Source organism: Erinaceus europaeus, chromosome 5, assembly GCF_950295315.1.
Source record: "Erinaceus europaeus chromosome 5, mEriEur2.1, whole genome shotgun sequence".
NCBI lineage: Eukaryota > Metazoa > Chordata > Mammalia > Eulipotyphla > Erinaceidae > Erinaceus > Erinaceus europaeus.
In genome coordinates, this window is record NC_080166.1 from 35,565,892 (window position 1) to 35,585,896 (window position 20,005).

Below are 20,005 nucleotides of genomic sequence, written 5' to 3' on the forward strand. Positions count from 1 at the left end.
ATATGGGAAGTTTGTTGTTCTTGTCTATTGGAGGTCTTTTAGGACCTCCTCTTTCAGGGCAGGTTTGGTGATAGTTGCCTCCTTTAACTGGTGCTGATGTGAGAAGGCTTTTATCTCTCCATCTACTCTGAATGATAGTCTAGCAGGATATACTATCCTTGGTTGAAACTATTTCTCATTGAGAACTTGATACCTTGGCATTCTCTTCTGTCTTTCGACTTTGAGTGGAGAAGTCTGTTGATAGTCTTATGGTTTTTCCTCTGTATGTGATGTTTTGTTTTTTCTTTTAGCCTTCAGGGACCTTCCTTTTTATTTCCTTATTCCAACTGTAAATATTATGTGTTTTTTGTGTCTATTCAGGCCTAGGTAGATTCTATTGTGAACTCTTTGGACATCTTTAATTCTGATGTCCTTTCTGTTGTTTAAGCCTATGTAGCTGCCTTCTATTATTTGCTCTATGATGTTTTCTTCCCCTTCTTCTGTTTCTTGCTCTAGTGGGCCAATTATGTGAATTCTCCTACTTTTGAGATTGTCACTTATGTCTCTGTTGTTGTTTTCAGGGCCTCTCAATCTCTTTTAGCTCTTTTACATCCTTCTTAGTTTTCTCTATCTCATACTGTCTGGATAATTCTGTCCTCTGCTTCTGTTAATCTACTTAACCTTCTCTCTGATTCCTTTTTCAGTTCAGCTATTCCTTTCCTTACTCTATTCCTTAGAGTGTTATCTTGCTCTGCTAGCTGATCTTTTAGCTCAGTGATTTCAGCTTTCAGTTCTCTAATTTTCCTTGATTGTCTCATCTGGTATCACCCTATTTCTGCAAGAATTTTCTTCCATAGCTGCCCTCACTTCTGTGATTTACAGGTCAATTAATATTTGGATATTTTCCTCATTTTTAGTTTCTTCTGGCTTACTTGGAATATGTTCTGGGCTCCTGTCCTGATCATTGTGGTAGCTGTTTTAACAGCTTTGGATTTGACCATATTTGTTCAAATGATGTGTTTTGTGTTTTTTGTGACTTGATGATTATTTAAGGGCTTCTTTAGCACGTCACATAATAGCTTCTTTTTCAGTAAAAACCAGATGCTTCTCTGCCCTGTATATTTTTATGCATTTTGTTCCTATATTTATCTTTTTCCTTCTCAGATTTCTTTAGCAGGCATTGTTGAGACCTAATTTTGTTCCTAAAGTTCAGTTTCATTTTAATTTTCATTAATTTTTTATTATAATCACCCTATTTGGTCCTCATATCGTTGTTCATTTAAATATAGAAGTAAATAACTCTTGAGTTTTAAATCTCTCCTGGAAGACAAACTATATCAGTGGGTAAAAATGTTGACCTTTTTATTCTTGAAGGAAATTGCTTGATATGGAAAAGTATTGTCTCCATTTCCCATCTGAAAATATGTTAACTCTTTGAGTAACTGGAGGAGGTGGTGGAGAACTTTTCTATTTTCTCTTCCCATTGCTTTTTGTTTGATCACTTGTTTTTGATAATAGCCACTTGGGAAAAAGTAAGATTATTTGTTGCTTTAGAGTTTTGCTTGTGTATTTAGCATTCCTTTTGAGTCTCGAGATTTATTGAATAATAAATGCCATTTAGTGCTGTGTGCAATTTTGAATCCCTCAAGTTTTTCAAGTGGCTTAGAATAATTAAAAGTTCATCAAACTTGAAACTATACCAAGTGACATTGGGCATCAGGTTGTCCCAATGAAGTAGGTTGAATTTTGGTACCAGAAAATTTGTTATTTTTTAGTAGTAGGATGTTCACAAGTTAGTATAATAAAATTTTTCTATATGTTTTGCAAAAAAGTAAAAATTTTAGTTCTTCACTTTTAAAAGATAATGTTCAAACCCTCAGCAGAGATTTTGAAAGCTAAAGCAGTATGTTAAATTATTACATTTACAACAAAAGGAGTTAATAGTATAGATATGTACCCCTCATCCAGTTTAAGAAATATTTTTACTATAATTGAAGTCCTTTTTTTGTCTCACTCCAGCCAAATATAGTCTCTTTCTCCTCATTACCCTGAATGTAGGCACTAATCATATTCATGCATTTATGTAGTATAATCACAGCTCATAATTGGATGTATAAACCTGTATATAGAGTTTGCTGTATATAGAGCCAGGCTGCCACTCCACGTGATTGTCCTGCAGATGGCTTCCTGCATCGTGGAGCTGAGCTGCCACAGGTAACCACTGACCGTCCGAGCTGGACCCCAGCCCAGGGGCTACAGGTACTGTCTAGGGGAGTTTCAGCTAGAGAAGCCAGGGAGCCAAGGGCGTGCTCACCACTTCATTATCATTACTTATTACTACTTATTTCATCGTCACTTGCACTCCCATGGATGTGATATGTAGTTGTCAAAAAATTTGTTTTTGGACTGTGATTGGGAGCCTGGACCATGGGGGGCCGACTTCCCAGGTTTCTTTCTTTCTTTCTCTCTTTCTTTTCCATTTTTATTTATTAAAAGGTAACACTGACAAAAAAGCCATAAGATAAGAGCGGTGCAATTCCACACAATTGCCACCACCAGAACCTGTATCCCATCCCCTCCCCTGATAGCTTTCCTATTCTTTATCCCTCTGGTAGTATGGAACCAAGGTCATTGTAGGATGCAGGAGGTGGAAGGTCTGGCTTCTGTAATTGCTTCCCCACTGAACATGGACATTGACAGGGGGACCCATACTCACAGACTGTCTCTCTTTCCCTAGTTGGGAAAAGGCTCTGGGGAAGCAGAGCTCCAGGACACATTGGTGGGGTCATCTCCACAGGGAATTCAGGTTGGCATCAAGGTAGCATCTGCAACATGGTCCCTGAAAAAGCATTAGGATATAAAGCATAACAAATTGTTGAATAAACATGAAACTAAAACAAGAATATAGGAGATGAAACTTGGGATCTCCATTTTGGAAAAAGCTAGTAGGTCTATTTTAAGTATATTCCAAGGAGCCCATAACTATGCTTAGGCCTGACAGCTACCATGAAGGTGGACCAAAGTAATTTTCTGGAAAGATGGTGTCAGAGTTGGAAAAAGGACTGGAAACCTGGATCAGGGAAGAGAGTAGCTCCCAAATATGGGAAAAGTATATAAATATTCTTATAATTGTAAACCTCATTGATTTGATCTGGGACCCATATTTGTCACAGAAGCCTGTATAACCTCTGTATCCCTGTAGGTCTGAACTCACATTTTGTGGTCATGGCTAGGAATATTCTCGGCTGCACCAAATTCAAGACCCGTCCTCCTCCTGTGGTAGAGTATGTTGGCCAATCTCCCTTCAGGGAATGGAACATTCCCTACCATTACTGATCCACATTGAAGGTAAGGTACTATAGGGGCCCACATTATGTAGTTTCTGATGGAGATAACCAGTGACAGTGACAAGAGGATCTGTTAGAAGTCTAGGCCCATCATGTCTGTATGGGAATCCCAGGAATCCCCAGCTAGGGCCCTAGGTGATGGGGTGACTTGGAAGTGACCAAAGAGTCATCATTAAAGTATCCCAGTCTCTTGCCCTTCTTCAACTTATGCAATCCCTACTTTGTCTGACAAGGTTAGCTTTTGGAGTGATAGAGGGATGTGTAATAGGAGGCAGTTGAGGAGGGTATCTAGGTCTAAGTAGAAACTATTTCATTAGTTACTTTAAGGTGTTTTTTTGGTCTTTTACTTGCTTGTTGCATTTATTGACTCAATGCAAATTATTGTGCACTTTTGCTTTAAGGTATATATTTTCCCCAAACTATGGAATATGTACGTATGCCCTATCTCCTGGGACCTGGTCTGTATTTCAGTTTTGAAGTTTTGTTAGAAAGTGCACCATGTGAAATGGAATTGAGGAGTTCTATGTGAGGGTCAGGCGACAGTGCTTCAGGTTAAGTGCACGTGGATCTAAGCGTAAGGATCCCAGTTTGAGCCCCTGGCTCACAACCTACGGGGGGGTGGCTTTACAAGTGGTGAAGCAGGTCTGCAGGTGTCTTTCTCTCCCCCTCTCTGTCTTTCCCTCCTCCATTTCTCTTTATTCTATCCAATAACAACATTGATAACAACAAGAAGGATAAACAACAAGGGCAACAGAAGGGGAAAAAATAGCCTCCAGGAGCTGCGGATTCATGGTGCAGGCACCGAGCCCAAGCAATAACCCTGGCAGTGAAAAAAATGAACACTAATAATAAAAAAGAAGTTCTATCATCTTGGAATGGTCTCACCAGAGTAATGAAGCTGGAGGGTTGACATCCCAGGTCTGCCATCTATGGACACAGTCTGAAGTGAAACACATCAAGGAGGTACTGGTTGTATTGATAATGGTAAGATGCAGTACCAAATGAGGTTTTTCACAGTCACTTAGAATTCATTCACTTGGGCAGAGGAGATAGCATAATGGTTATTAAAAAATATGTTCTTACCCATGACTTCTAAATCTCAGATTCAATCCCCAATATCAACATATGCCAGAGCAGAGCATAGCTCTCTCTCTCTCTGTACTTCTCTGTCACATTAAAATTTAAATAAACTATATATTTGTGTGTATTTTTAAAAGAAATTGGTTACTCACTTTATTTTTCTGTTATTTGAAAAAATATATATATATTCTACTAGCCATCGTCTAGTATATTTCCATATCCTCTGCTGTTTCTTTTTTTAAGACTACAGTTTTTATTGTTTCTGAGAGAAACACTAGTCTGCCTCCTCCACCCAACCTACTTCATGACCAGAACAAATGAGCCTGGAACCCGAAATGTGAACACACAAGGGAAAAGGGAACCCCTGCTATTTCTAATATGCTTTCAGAATAAATAATAATATATATTTCAGCTATTATTATTTTTCAGTTTTAGAATTTCCACTTGACTCTACTTTTTATTTTCCACCTTTGGATTTTTTTCATTATTAAAATTATAGGAGAGATCACATAGGCTCCTCAGCTGAACATGGACCCAAGGTCACATCAAATCGGTGGGGTTTACAGTCAACAATATTTATACACCTTTCCCATATTTGGGAGCTACTCTCTTCCCTGATCCAGCTTATGGTCCTTTTTCCAGCCATGACATCATCTCCGCAGACAATAACTGGGATCCACCTACATATCATAGTTCAGGCTCAAGGGAAAAAAAAAACTAGTATAGCCTCAGGCTCTTTGGAATATAAAGTATACCTACTAGCTATCTACAAAATAGATAGTCCTCCCCAACTCTTCATCTGCACTATTCCAGCCTTTTGCTTCATGTCTAGTTAACAAGTTGTTTGGATTTCTATGTTAACTGTCTTTTCAGCCAACAGGTTCAGATACTACCATGATGCCAACCAGACTTCCCTATATAAATGACCCCACCAATGTGTCCTGCAGCCTTGCTTCCCCAGAACCCTGCCCCACTAGGGAGAGAGACAGGCTGGGAGTATGGATCCACCTGCCTACACCCATGTTCAGCAGGGAAGCAGTTATAGAAGTCAGTCTGATCGCTAAGGCAAGAACTTCCAATATTATGTTTAAGAATAATGGTAATAATGCTAATAATATATAGCCAATCAGATGGGGGATGCTTTCAACTTTTGGTCATTGAGTATGATGTTCACTGTAGGTTTACAGTATTTAAACTCCACTATCTTGAGGCATTTCCCAACTAGTCATATTTTTGTAGTGTTAGGAGCATGAATGGGTGTTGGATTTTTTCAAAGGTTTTCTCTGCATCTATTGAGATAATCATGTGGTTTTTGGCTTTGCTTTTATGGATGTGGTGAATGGAAATTGACTGACTTACCCATAATGAACCAGCTTTACATTCCTGGGATAAATCCCACTTGGTCATGATGAACAACCTTTTCGATATACTGCTGTATCTAATTGGCTAGAATCTTATTCAGTATTATACCACCCTATGTTCAACAGAGATATTGATATATAGTTTTCCTATTTTGTTGTGTCCCTATCTGCTTTTGGTATCAGGGTGATGCTGGCTTCATAGAAGGTGGAAGGGTGTTCTCCTGTTTCTTTGTCCTTTTGGAATAGCTTTAAAAGAATACTTATTTTTTTCCCTCAACCTGACATTTTATATGCATATGGATCCAAGTTATTGTCTGGGGAGATGTTGTCATGGCTATAAAAAGGACCAGAAAGCTGGATCAGGGAAGATAGTAGATACCAAGTATGGGATAGATGTATAAATGTTGTTGGCTGTAAACTCCATTGATTTGATCTGATCTGGCACCCATATTCAGCTTAGAAGCATATATGACCTCTGCATCCCTGTAGATCATAGCTCCCATTCTGTGGTCATGAGTAGCAATGTTTAAAACTGCCCCAGTTTCAGAACCCATCTTCCTCAGGTGGAGGATAGAGTATATTGTCCATCCTCCCTTTGGAGGATAGAACATTCTCTACCATTGCTGATCCAAGTTGAAGGCAAGGTCCTATGTGGGCTCACAGAGGGACCTATTGTGTTTTTCCTGATATAGATTATCAGTAACAATGGAGAGAGTGATCTGTTCAAGATCTAGGCCCATTATATCTATTGGGGAATCACAGGACTCCCTGACAAGGGCCCTAGCTGATGGGGTGGACTGATAGTGACTGAAGAGTCATCCTTAAAGTATGCCAGTCTCTTGCCGTTATTCAGCTTTTGCAGTCCTTACTTTGATAAGGTTAGCTTTGGAGTCAGTGAAGGAAGAATAATAGTAAGTACATCAGGAAGGTATCTAAGTAGACACTATTTCCTTAGGAACTTCATGGTCTCCTTTTATGTCTTTCTACTAGCTTGCTGCATATACTGACTCACTTCTGGCTGTTCTGCACTTTTGCTATCAGGTATGTATTTTGCTCCAATTTATGGATACATGTGAACATATGCCATATGTCATGGGACCAGGCCTATATCTAGGTTTTGGGACTTTGTTAGGAAGTGAACTACCTGAAATGGAAATAGAGAATCCTATGAAAGGAAAGAAAAAGAAAAAAAACCTAGTATAATCATGGGATCACTGGAATATAAGTAAAATAGGACTGTCAACTATCGACAAAATGGACTTCCCTCAACTCTTTCATCTGAACTATTCCAGCCTTTAGATTCATGATTAGTCAACAATTTGTTTGGCTTTATATGTTATCTCTTTTTTCAGACACCAGGTTCCAGATGCTAACATGATGCCAACTGGACTTCCCTGGGCAAATGACCCCACCAATGTGTCCTTGAGCCCCACCTCCCCAGGTCCCTGTCCCACTAGGGAAAGAGGAGACAAGCTGGAAGTATGGATCGACCTGTCAACAGCCATGTTCAGCAGGGAAGCAAATACAGAAGCCAGACCTTCTACCTTCTGCACCCCATAATGATCCTGGGTCTATACTCCCAGAGGGATAAAGAATAGGAGAGCTATCAGGGGAAGGGAGGGGATGTGGAGTTCTGGTGGTGGGAACTGTGTGGACTTGTACTTCTCTTATCCTATGGTTTTTGTCAGTGTTACCTTTTTATAAATAAAAATTAGGAAAAATTAAAATATAGGTATTAAGTGTCTCCTGAAGCTTTTTTATAATTCATTTGTAAAGCTATGTTGTACTGGCATTTTGTTGTTGGGGAGATTCTTTTTTTTTTCTTCTTAAGTTTCTATTAATAAAATGTAAGCACAGAGGATCACTGGTAAGAGAGTTACAATTCCACAGAATTCCCACCACCAGAACTCCCTACCCCATACTCTCCCCTGATAGCTTTCCTATTCTTTGGGAAATAGGGGCATCTACCCTGGGAAGTCCAGTGAGTATCGTGGTAAAACTAGTGGCTGAAAAAGATTTAAGGTAGAAAGTGGAACAAATTGTTGACTAATCATGAACCTTAAGGCAAGAATGTTCCAAAGGAAGATTTAGGGCCTCTGTTTGGAAAAATTTATTAGGTCTATTTTAGGTATATTCCAGGGGGGCCCATGACCCAACTAGTTTTTGCCTGCACCTGACATCCAATATGCAGGTGACCTAAGCTAATCTTACCAATGTGTCCTGGAGCTCAGCTTCCCCAGAGTCACACCCTACTAGGGAAAGAGAGAGGCAGACTGGGGGTATGGACCGACCAGTCAACGCCCTTGTTCAGCGGGGAAGCAATTACAGAAGCCAGACCTTCTACCTTCTGCAACCCTCAACGACCCTGGGTCCATGCTCCCAGAGGGATAGAGAATGGGAAAGCTACCATGGGAGGGGGTGGGTTATGGGGATTGGGTGTTGGGAATTGTGTGGAGTTGTACCCCTCCTACCTTATGCTTTTGTTCACTAATCCTTTCTTAAATAAAAAATTTTTTAAAAAATAAAACAAACAAACAAAAAAAGAACTGTTTCAGTTTCTTTTTCTGTGATTGGTCCATTTAGCTTTTGCAGTCCTTCCTGATTCAGTTTTGAAAGGGTACATGTTTCTAAGAATTTTCCCATTTCTTCCAGATTATCTAGCTTGGTGCCATATAGTTGTTCCTAGAAGCTCTGCATGATTTTTTTTTTTTTTGGATTTCTGTAGTGTCTGTTGTGATATTTCATCTATTGTTTATAATTCTATTTATTTGAGTCTCCTCTGCCCCTTTTTTTAGTGACTCTGTCTAAGGTTTTGTCAATTTTGTTTAATTTTTCAAAGAACCAACACTTGACTTCATTGATCTTTTGTATGGTTCTCTTATTTTTATGTTATTTCCAATTTATTTTTAGTGATTTCAGTCCTTCTGGTTGTTTTAGGGTTCACTTGTTCCAGTACCTCAAACTCTTTTAAGGCATGCTATAAGGTTGTTTACTTGAGCTTTTTCTTGTTCTCTAATGTGTGCTTTGTATGGCTATGAGTTTCCCTGTAAGTAGTACTTTAGCTGTTTGACAATCTTTGATAGCTTGTCTTTTTTTTTTTTTTAATAATATTTAAGACTATATAATGGCATGCCTCCAGGGAGAGAATACCAGAATAGGTTATACTTTGTTGCTATAGCAAGCTCAATAGCTTGTGTCTTCATTTTCATTTGTTTCTAGGAACATTTGAATTTCTTGCTTGAGTGCTTCTTTCACCAAGTGGTTATTAAGCAGTATGTTGTTGATTTTTCCAAATTCTGTGACTTTTAGTAATTTTCTGTTGATGATGTTTCAGTGTTAGCTTTACTCCACTGTGGTCTGAGAAGATGCTTGGGATAACTTCAGTACTCTTGAATGTGTTGATACTCTCTTTGTGGCCTAACATGTGGTCTGTGTTTGAGAATGTGCCAAGAAGAACTCTGAAAATGTCAAAGAGGTCTAGTCTATCTATTTCTTTGATTAATTCTCTTGTTTCTTTGTTGACCCTCTGCTTGCATGAGCTAAGTGTGAGAGTGGGGCGTTAAAGTCTCCTACCCTTACTGTGTTACTATTGACATATTTCTGTAGTTCTTTCAGTAAGATTTTGATGTATTTGGGTGGGATTCCATTGGGTGCATAGATGTTAATAATTGTTAAATATTCTTGGTTGATGTATTCTATGATTATTATGTAATCACTTTGCATATATTTTATTACTTATTTATTTTGAGGCATATTGTGTCAGAGGTGAGAATGGCTGCTCCTGCCTTTTTGTGCGGTCCATTAGCCAATATGATACTTCTCCATGCTTTCACTTTAACTCTGTGTTTGTCTTGTGGGCCAGCAGAGATTCTTGCAAGCAGCATATGGTTGGGTTGTGTTTTCTGATCCATCATCCTACTCTGTGCCTTATAATGGGAGAATTTAAGCCACTGACATTTATTTATACTATGGATTTAAGGTATTACAATGCAATTATTCAACTTTTTTCTGTTTGCTCTGATATATGGGAAGTTTGTTGTTCTTGTCTATAGGAGGTCTTTTAGGACCTCCTCTTTCAGGGCAGGTTTGATGATAGTTGCCTCCTTTAACTGGTGCTGATATGAGAAGGCTTTTATCTCTCCATCTACTCTGAATGATAGTCTAGCAGGATATACTATCCTTGGTTGAAACTATTTCTCATTGAGAACTTGATACCTTGGCATTCTCTTCTGTCTTTCGACTTTGAGTGGAGAAGTCTGTTGATAGTCTTATGGTTTTTCCTCTGTATGTGATGTTTTTTTTTTTCTTTTAGCCTTCAGGGACCTTCCTTTTTATTTCCTTATTTCAACTGTAAATATTATGTGTTTTTTGTGTCTACTCAGACCTAGATAGATTCTATTTTGAACTCTTTGGACATATTTAATTCTGATGTCCTTTCTGTTATTTAAGACTGTGTAGCTGCCTTCTATTATTTGCTCTATGATGTTTTCTTCCCCTTCCTCTCTTTCTTGCTCTAGTGGGCCAATTATGTGAATTCTCCTACTTTTGAGATTGTCACTTATGTCTCTGTTGTTGTTTTCAGGGCCTCTCAATCTCTTTTAGCTCTTTTACATCCTTGTTAGTTTTCTCTATCTCATACTGTCCGGATAATTCTGTCCTCTGCTTCTGTTAATCTACTTAACCTTCTCTCTGCTTCCTTTTTCAGTTCAGCTATTCCTTTCCTTACTCTATTCCTAAGAGTGTTATCTTGCTCTGCTAGCTGATCTTTTAGCTCAGTGATTTCAGCTTTCAGTTCTCTAATTTTCTTTGAGGGTCTCATCTGGTATCACCCTATTTCTGAAAGCATTTTCTTCCATAGCTGCCCTCACTTCAGTGATTTACAGGTCAATTAATATTTGGATATTTTCCTCATTTTTAGTTTCTTCTGGCTTACTTGGAATATGTTCTCGGCTCCTGTCCTGATCATTGTGGTAGCTGTTTTAACAGCTTTGGATTTGACCGTATTTGTTAAAATGATGTGTTTTGTATTTTTTGTGACCTGATGATTATTTAAGGGCTTCTTTAACACATCACATAATAGCTTCTTTTTTAGTAAAAACCAGATGCTTCTCTGCCCAGTATAGTTTTATGCATTTTGTTCCTATATTTGTCTTTTTCCTTCTTAGATTTCTTTAGCAGGCATTGTTGAGACCTAATTTTGTTCCTAAACTTCAGTTTCATTTTAATTTTCATTAATTTTATTTTTTATTTTACTCACCCTATTTGGTCCTCATATCGTTGTTCATTTAAATATAGAAGTGAATAACTCTTGAGTTTTAAATCTCTCCTGAAAGACAAACTATGTCAGTGGGTGAAAATGTTGACAATTTTTTCTTGAAGGAAATTGCTTGATATGGAAAAGTATTGTCTCCAGTTCCCATCTGAAAATATGTTAACTCTTTGAGTAACTGGAGGAGGAGGTGGAGAACTTTTCTATTTTTTCTTCCCATTGCTTTTTGTATGACCACTTGTTTTTGATAATAGCCACTTGGGAAAAAGTAAGATTATTTGTTGCTTTAGAGTTTTGCTTGTGTATTTAGCATTCCTTTTGAGTCTCGAGATTTATGGAATAATAAATGCCATTTAATGCTGTGTGTAATTTTGAATCCCTCAAATTTTTCAAGTGGCTTAGAATAATTAAAAGTTCATCAAACTTGAAACTATACCAAGTGACATTGGGCATCAGGTTGTCCCAATGAAGTAGGTTGAATTTTGGTACCAGAAAATTTGTTATTTTTTAATAGTAGGATGTACACATGTTAGTATAATAAAATTTTTCTATATGTTTTGCAAAAAAGTAAAAATATTAGTTCTTCACTTTTAAAATATAATGTTCAAACCGTCAGCAGAGATTTTGAAAGCTAAAGCAGTATGTTAAATTATTACATTTACAACAAAAGGAGTTAATAGTATAGATATGTACCCCTCATCCAGTTTAAGAAATATTTTTACTATAATTGAAGTCCTTTTTTTGTCTCACTCCAACCAAATACAGTCTCTTTCTCCTCATTACCCTGAATGTAGGCACTAATCATATCCATGCATTTATGTAGTATAATCACAGCTCATAATTGGACGTATAAACCTGTAAATACTTAGAGTTTACTGCTGCTTTTGTCTTTATTTGTCTTGCCTCCTCTTCATTCCTTCTCATTTAGACTGCACAACTTTAGTCTTTTTAATGACTTTATAGAGACTTACAATAGTATTCATCTCCTTATGTATTTTACATCTTTTTGTTCCAAATGCCATTCTCTAAGAGTATAAAATTTGCTAGACACGAGGCAGTCGGGCTGTAGCGCAGCGGGTTAAGCACAGGTGGCGCAAAGCACAAGGACCGGCCTAAGGATCCCTGTTTGAACCCGGCTCCCCACCTGCAGGGGAGTCGCTTCACAGGCGGTGAAGCAGGTCTGCAGGTGTCTATCTTTCTCTCCTCCTCTCTGTCTTCCCCTCCTCTCTCCATTTCTCTCGGTCCTATCCAACAACGACAACAACAATAATAACTACAACAATAAAACAACAAGGGCAACAAAAGGGAATAAATAAATATTAAAAAAAATTTGCTAGACACAAAATTTTAACTGTAAGAGATCACTACTTTAATTGAATGAACTTCATTAATTCTTGTTGTTTTACATGCCTCAGTATATAAATTGTATACAACACTCACATTCTTTCCTCCATGGGCTAGGTAGTGGCAGCACACTGGGTTGAATACACAGATTATAGTCACTATTCAAGGAAACAGTAAAAGATACAAAGAGTGGGAGTAGGGTTAAGCACACGTGGCACCAAGCTCAAGGACCGGTGTAAGGATCCAGGTTCGAGCCCCGGCTCCCCACCTGCAGGGGAGTCGCTTCACAGGCCATGTAGCAGGTTTATAGGTGTCTATCTTTCTCTCCTCCTCTCTGTCTTCCCCTCCTCTCTCCATTTCTCTCTGTCCTGTCCAACAACAATGAAATCAATAACAACAAGAATAAAAAATCAACAAGGGCAACAAAAGGGAAAATAAATAATTCAATTTTTTTTAAAAAATACAAATAAGAGGAAAGTTATTTCATGTTCACGGGTTGGAAGAATTAAAAGCATCAAAATGAATATTCTACCCAGAGCCACATACAAATTTAATGTTCCCTACTAGTGTCCCACCAGTCTTTTAAGAGAATGGAACCAAAGCTACAAACAATTATATGGAGCCAGAAAATACTTAGAATTGCCAAAAAAGAGAAAAAAGTCCTGAACTATATATAAGGATGTTGTGATCAAAACTGCTTGGTACTGGAACAAAAATAGATACTCTGAAGACTAGAATAGAATTAAAATCCCAGAAAAAATCCCTATACCTGTGAGGGGATTGGATACAGAGTTCTGGTGGTAGGAATTGTATGGAATTGTACCCCTCTTATCCTATCGTCTTGTCAATATTTCCACTTTATATATTTTTTAAAAATTCCTATACCTATAATCATATATATTTTTTCTCTTTATTGGTGGGATGAATGCATTATAGTTGATAGCAAAATACAATAGTTTGTACATGCATAACATTTCCCAGTTTTCCACTTAACAATTCAAGCACTAGGTCCTGCTCTGATATCAGATTATCTGCAGGGGGGCTCGCTTCAAAGGTGGTGAAGCAGGTCTGCAGGTGTCTGTCTTTCTCTCCCCCTCTCTGTCTTCCCCTCCTCTCTCCATTTCTCTCTGTCCTATCCAACAATGACAACATCAATAAGAACAACAGTAATAACTACAACAATAAAACCACAAGCAAAAAAGAACAGAATAAATATTTAAAAATATAAAAAATAAATGTAAATTAAGGCAAGAATTAATATGACTTCACTCCAGTGAGAATGTCATACATCAGAAATGATAGTAACAACAAAAGCTGAAGAAATTGTAGAGATAAAAGAACCCTCCTGCACTGCTGATTTGGAATGTAGATTGTTCAAACCCCTGTGGAGAGCAGCCTGGACAACTCTCAGAAGGCTAAAAATGGACCTACCTGATGACCTTGTATGGAACCAAAACACTCATCCCAAAAGATCTGTGCACACCAATGTTGATAGCAGCACAATTTGTAATAGCCCAAACCTGGAAGCAATCCAGGTGTCCTACAACAGATGATGGGTATAAATCCACAATGGAGTAGTAGCGAGCTATTATAAATGAGAAATTCGGGAGTCAGGCAGTAGTGCAGCGGGTTAAGCGCAGGTGGAGTGAAGTGCATGGACTGGAGTAAGGATCCAGGTTTGAGCCCTAGCTCCCCACCTGCAGTGATGTCACTTCATGAGCAGTGAAGCAGGTCTGCAGGTGTCTGTCTTTCTCCCCCCCTCTGTCTTCCCCTCTTCTCTCCATTTCTCTCTGTCATATCCAACAATGATGACATCATCAATAACAATAATAATAATTGCAATAACAATAAAACAACAAGGGCAACAAAAGGGAAAATACATAATAAAAATTTAAAAAATGAATAATTTACCTTTTACATCTTGAGTGGTGCTGAAGGAATCGTGTTAAGTGAGATACGGCAGAAAGAAAAGGAGAAATATGGGATGATAACACTCTTAGAAGTGGAGAAATAAGAATAAAAAGGGAAACACAAGGCAGAACTTGGACTGGGTTTGGTATATTTCACCTAAAGACTCTGGGGTATGGGTTTCAAGTCCAGGTATAACATGATGGAGGAGGACTTAGGCGCAAGTGAGAGTGAATTCAGAAAAAAACAAATTTACCTATGAACCCACAACTGTATTAACTTTAAATCATTAAGCCTCAAAATAAAAAATAAATAGAATAAAAATAAAATTATAATAGAGATTATAAATATATTTAAACATAAAAGTAAGGATATGTTAAGGGTTTTTTGTTTTAGATCTGAGTATTTTTTGGCAATTATAGAAACTTAATGTTTATGAAATTATACATTTTAGATAGCAAATGGTTACTTTTCTTAATTTTTTTATTCTTTATTGAATAGTGAAATTGAGAGTAATGGGGAGGTAGAGACAGAGAGACACTGCAGCACTGCTTTACCACTAACAAAGATTTCCCACTCAGGTGGGGACCAGAGATTTGAACCAAGGCCCTAGTACATTGTAATATGTGCACTCAACCAGGTGTGTCACCCCCCAGCCCCAGGAATGGTTACTTTTCTATTGCTGAATTACCTTACCAATTTATGTCCCCTTACTTTTTTTTTTCAGTAAAAATTGTAAGTTCAAACACTAGTCTCTGTACTTTCTCTATTCATTTGGGAATCTAGATTATGAATTGAAAATTTAAGTTTCTGATCCAGTTTGAATAAAACCTCTTCCAATGACCTCTGGCTTGATTAAGTACTTTTAACTTTAGAAGTTGCAAAGAAAATGGAATTGATGCCAAAGCCGGCTTCACAGAGAGAGAGGATGACTGAATTAGATGCTGCATGTCAGACAGATTGCAGAGTGTCTAGCACGTAATAAGCTCTCACTAAACATCAGTTGTTGAGATGCTGCTGCTGACACTGCTGGCACTGCTGTTTCTCAAGTTTCCTTTACACTCTGACCCCTTTGCAGTACAGCTTCTCCTGCCTCCCTTTATATCGTCATTCTGTATGGTAACCTGCCTGTATGGTAACCATGCCTGACATCATTCCATGAGATCTATAGTCTCTGAGCACCATTCAGGCGGAGTAGCTACAGCTGCATAGGGACAGAATGAATTTCGTGAACCTACATGTGAGTTCAGAGTCATGGGTGATACACACATAAAAAGGGAGTTAGAGTGTCAGTGACGTAGCCTACTTGCTCCTGGATATTGCACTGCTTTACCATGCATAGAGCCCAGGTACCAGCATGGCCCCCACTGTAGTGAAGGAAGCATTAGTGTTGTGGTTTTTCTCATTCTTCATCCTACTGTCACAATATTTTTAAAAAGGTGATTTTTATTATATTTTAGGTTATACTTTGTTATAAGAAAATTAAAGCAAATGGAGTCTAGATACCTGGGAAGCAGTGGAGAAGCTTTTAAATAGGGTGGCTATGGAAACCCCATTAAGAAGAGGATATTTGAACAGAGGCAAAAAATAATAAGGTAAGAAAACACTTGTAAAGTCCTTTTGGTAGGGTTTGCTGTATAGTACCCAGTATCTTATAGAGCTGTGCCACTGGTTGCTTCTGATCTACTTCTTCTAGGCTTTTGAGAGAGTCTGCATATCAAATATACATCCTATATATTAAAAAGACTCAAGTCTGTGTTTTAAAACTTTGAGACATACAATTAATTTCCCTCTCTCATATTAATTAACTAGTGATTTATATGACTACTTTTCAAAGTTAACCCAATTACCAAATAATGATGATAACATTAACTATCCATTGTCTTTTTGAACCCTAAGAGAGCAGGAACCTCACTTCTCCACTACAGAGCCTATATTTCCCCCAGTCCTGGAACCTTAGCATAGGGCCGACTTTCCCGCATGCCTCTCCCAATCCATATCAAATAATATTGCATCTGCCGATTACAACCTAATCAATGCAATAATTGCCACCTCAACATGCTTCAGCTCAGACTGTGTCCAGAGACTGTGTCACATTTGAAATGACAACCCTTCAGCTTCATTACTCGGGTGAGACCTTTCTTTCATAGTATTCTCTAATTCCATCCCAGGTGGTTCACTTTCTAACAAAGACCCAAAGCCTAGGTATAGACCAAGTTCTGTGAGAGCATAGGTTCACACATATCCATAAACTAGTGCAAAATATATACCTGAAAGCAGAAGTACACTAGAGTTTGCAGTGATTACCCCCCCCAACATTTCCTCTCCATTATTCCAACCTTTGGATCCATGATTGCAAATAAAATCATGATGAATCTCCTCCTCCATCGCTGGAAATGATGGTTACATCCAGTAAGGGAGCTGGGAGGACTAGATTGACAATCAGTCCATGATCCAATTACAGTTCTGAAATACAACTCACAGACACATATCCAGAGGACCCAAAAACACTAATACAGAAGATATACAATTCCTTATGCTAACGGCTACAATCCTGCAATATTCACAATGGAGAAATTTGGAGGGATGGGCAATGGCACAACAGATTGAGCACACAAGTTATCATGCACAATGAACTAGGTTCAAAGCCTGGCCCGTGCTTGAACAGGGGAAGGTTCATGAGCAGTGAACAAGGTCTACAGGTGTCTCCCTTCATCTATGTATCTGTCCTTCTCTCAAATTCTTTTTGTTATATTAAGAAAAGAAAGGCCTACTACAAATGGTGGGTTAGTTGTCTAGGCACAAATACACGGTGATAATCTTGCTGAAGTTACAAAATAATGAGGAATAAACCTAAATGCCATAAATATATGACTAAATAATAAAATTACCAAATAAGGTGATGATAACATTAACTATCCATTGTCTTTTTGAACCCTAAGACAGCAGGAACCTCACATCTCCACTAGAGAGCCTATATTTCCCCCAGTCCTTGAACCTTAGGATAGAGCCCACTTTCCTGCATGCCTCTCTCAATCCATATCAAATAATATTGCATCTGCCAATTGCAACCTAGTCAATGCAACAATTGCCACCTCAACATGCTTAAGCTCAGACCGTGTCCAGAGACTTCACGTGTGGAATGACAACCCTTCAGCTTCATTACTCGGGTGAGACCTTTCTTTCATAGTATTCTCTACTTCCATCCCAGGTGGATCACTTTCTAACAAAGTCCGAAAACATAGATATTGACCAGCTTCTGTGAGAGCATAGGTTCACACATATCTATAAACTAGTGTAAAATATATACCTGAAATCTGAAGTACACTAGAGTTTGCAGTGAGTACCCCCCCAACATTTCCTCTCCACTATTCCAACCTTTGGGTCCATGATTGCTCATCAATTTTTTTGGCTTTATATGTTAACTCTCTTTTCAGCCACCAGGTTCCAGATGCCATCAGGATGGCAGCCATCCTGGACTGAAGACCTCACCAATGTGTACTGGAACTCTGCTTCCCCAGAGATCCACCCTACTAGGGAAAGAGAGAGGCAGACTGGGAGTATGGACTGACCAGTCAATGCCCACATTCAGCAGGGAAGCAATTACAGAAGCCACACCTTCCACCTTCTGCAACCCACAAGGAGCCTGGGTCCATGCTCCCAGAGTGATATTGAATGGGAAAGCTATCAGCGGAGGGGATGGTATATGGATATTGGGTGGTGGGAATTGTGTGGAATTGTACCCCTCCTACCCTATGGTTTTGTTAATTTATCCTTTCTTAAATAAAATAATAAATTTAAAAAAAGAAAACACTTGTAGTGCTGGGTATTGACACACCTGGTTAACTGCACTTCTTACCATGCACAAGCACCTGGGTTCAAGTCCCCAGTCCCCACATGCAAGAGGAAAGCTTCATAAAGGGTGAAACATTGCTGCAATTATCTATGTCTCTCTCTCTCTCTTTGCTCCCTCTGAAATTTTATCTGTTCTCTCAAATAAACTAAAAAAAAAAAAACAGTCAATTTCTCAGAGACAGTACTTCAGACAAGGAGCAAATACTTATTGGTTTATTGATCAGAATAAGATGCAAGGATATGGGAATCAAGCAGTAGCACAGTGGGTTAGGCACATGTGGTGCTAGGCACACGTGGTGCAAAGCACAAGGACCAGCATAAGGATGCTGGTTCGAGCCCCTGACTCTCCATCTGTAGGGGAGTCACTTCACGAGCTGTGAAGCAAGTCTGCAGGTGTCTCTTTCCCCCTCCTTTCTCATCCACTCTCCATTTCTCTCTGTCCTATCCAATAACATAACAACAATAACTACAACAATAAAAACAAGGGCAAGAAAAGTAATTATCAATTTTTTTAAAAAAGAAAATATAAAAATAAATAAATAAGATCCAAGGATGCTAGGAGTTAAGAGTGTTGCTAGAGCTCAATTCTACTCTGATAGAGGGCATCACCTTGCCACACTTTTCCTGGAGTGAGGAGAGATGTGAAACACTTCGTTAGAATACCTTTCTCTGTTGAGGATTAGTGTTTCTATTCCCAGTAACTATGGGAAAGGGGCCACTAGAGGGTACCCAAGTAGACCATTAGTTGTCCACAGGGATTATTCCATCTCCCCACTGAGTCAAAGCACCCAACCCACACTTTTGGAAGTTAAGGACGGTTCTAGTTAGACCTGATGTCCCATAACCCTAGATGGAGCTGTGAGGAAAAGCAAGGAGTCTAGGCAAGACTGCACTGAAAAGGCACATGTTTATATTCCAGTGGGAGAGGCCACTGGCTGAAGATACCAGGTGGTCCCTAACAGTTCACAGTTCACATGCTTCCTTAGGGGGTACACAGAGTCCATGATGGGGAGGGGTGCAGCTGCTTCTGTTCTGATGTGGGGTCTGCCGAGTGCCTTCCTCCATGGAGCTGGTCTGGGGCAGGTGGTTGCTGAGAGCTGTGGATTGTCTTGTGCTGGTGCCACCTTCTTGATGAGGAGCCTTGAGTCACGACCTGGGAAACAGCAAGGAGGCCTCTTTAGGGCATCAAAAGACTCCTCAGCAGTGGGGGGAGAGGAGGGAAACTGGGGTGGCCAGGCAAGGGGTGAGAACAACTTTAGAGTAAAGCAGACCCACTCTGAGCAACAAGCTCCTCAGTCACTGTGCTCCCTGCTCTCTCTTTACTGCTGGAGCCCCAGCCAAAAGGTCCCCTCTCACAGAGGAAAATGCTCTGTAAAGCTGATCCCTCAACACGGGCAACAAAAGGGAATAATAAAAAAAAGCCCAGCCCTGCCCACAGGCCTCTCTTGCTAGAGCAGCTTCAGACAGCAGGGGAGGGAGCCCCTGTGGGACAGGGGTCTGAGCAGCCTACCTGCCTCAGTTCCCCAACCAGTTCCCCCTGCTAGACCCCAGGGCTCTGCTGAGAAGACAGCAGGACCAGCACTTGCTTCTCTGAGTTAGGCCACTTCCTCCTCAGACATGATGACACCAGGACATAGTTCAGTTACCTTCCTGCACCCTCTCAGCTACCTTCCAAAGTTGCCTGTGAGTCCTTGAAGAAGTTTCAAAAATAAAGGAAATGAGGGAGACTGGAATCAATCCTTTGTGAAGGGTGTGAGTAGGAGCATTTCTAGGGTGTGCAGGTCATTCTAGGAGTCCTGTGACACTTTCTAATAGCATTGCTAAGGCTCGGAAGCTCTGACAGAGGTGAATGAAGCTGCAGG

General features: G+C 39.3%; 1 non-coding gene across 1 annotated transcript; it reads right to left on the bottom strand.

Moving 5' to 3' along the window:
• Positions 1 to 8,873: 8,873 nt before the first annotated feature.
• Positions 8,874 to 9,018, bottom strand: LOC132538862 (small nucleolar RNA SNORA28). The gene has a single exon (XR_009550172.1). It is a non-coding gene; the product is annotated as a small nucleolar RNA SNORA28 (small nucleolar RNA).
• Between the last annotated feature and the right edge of the window lie 10,987 nt (positions 9,019 to 20,005).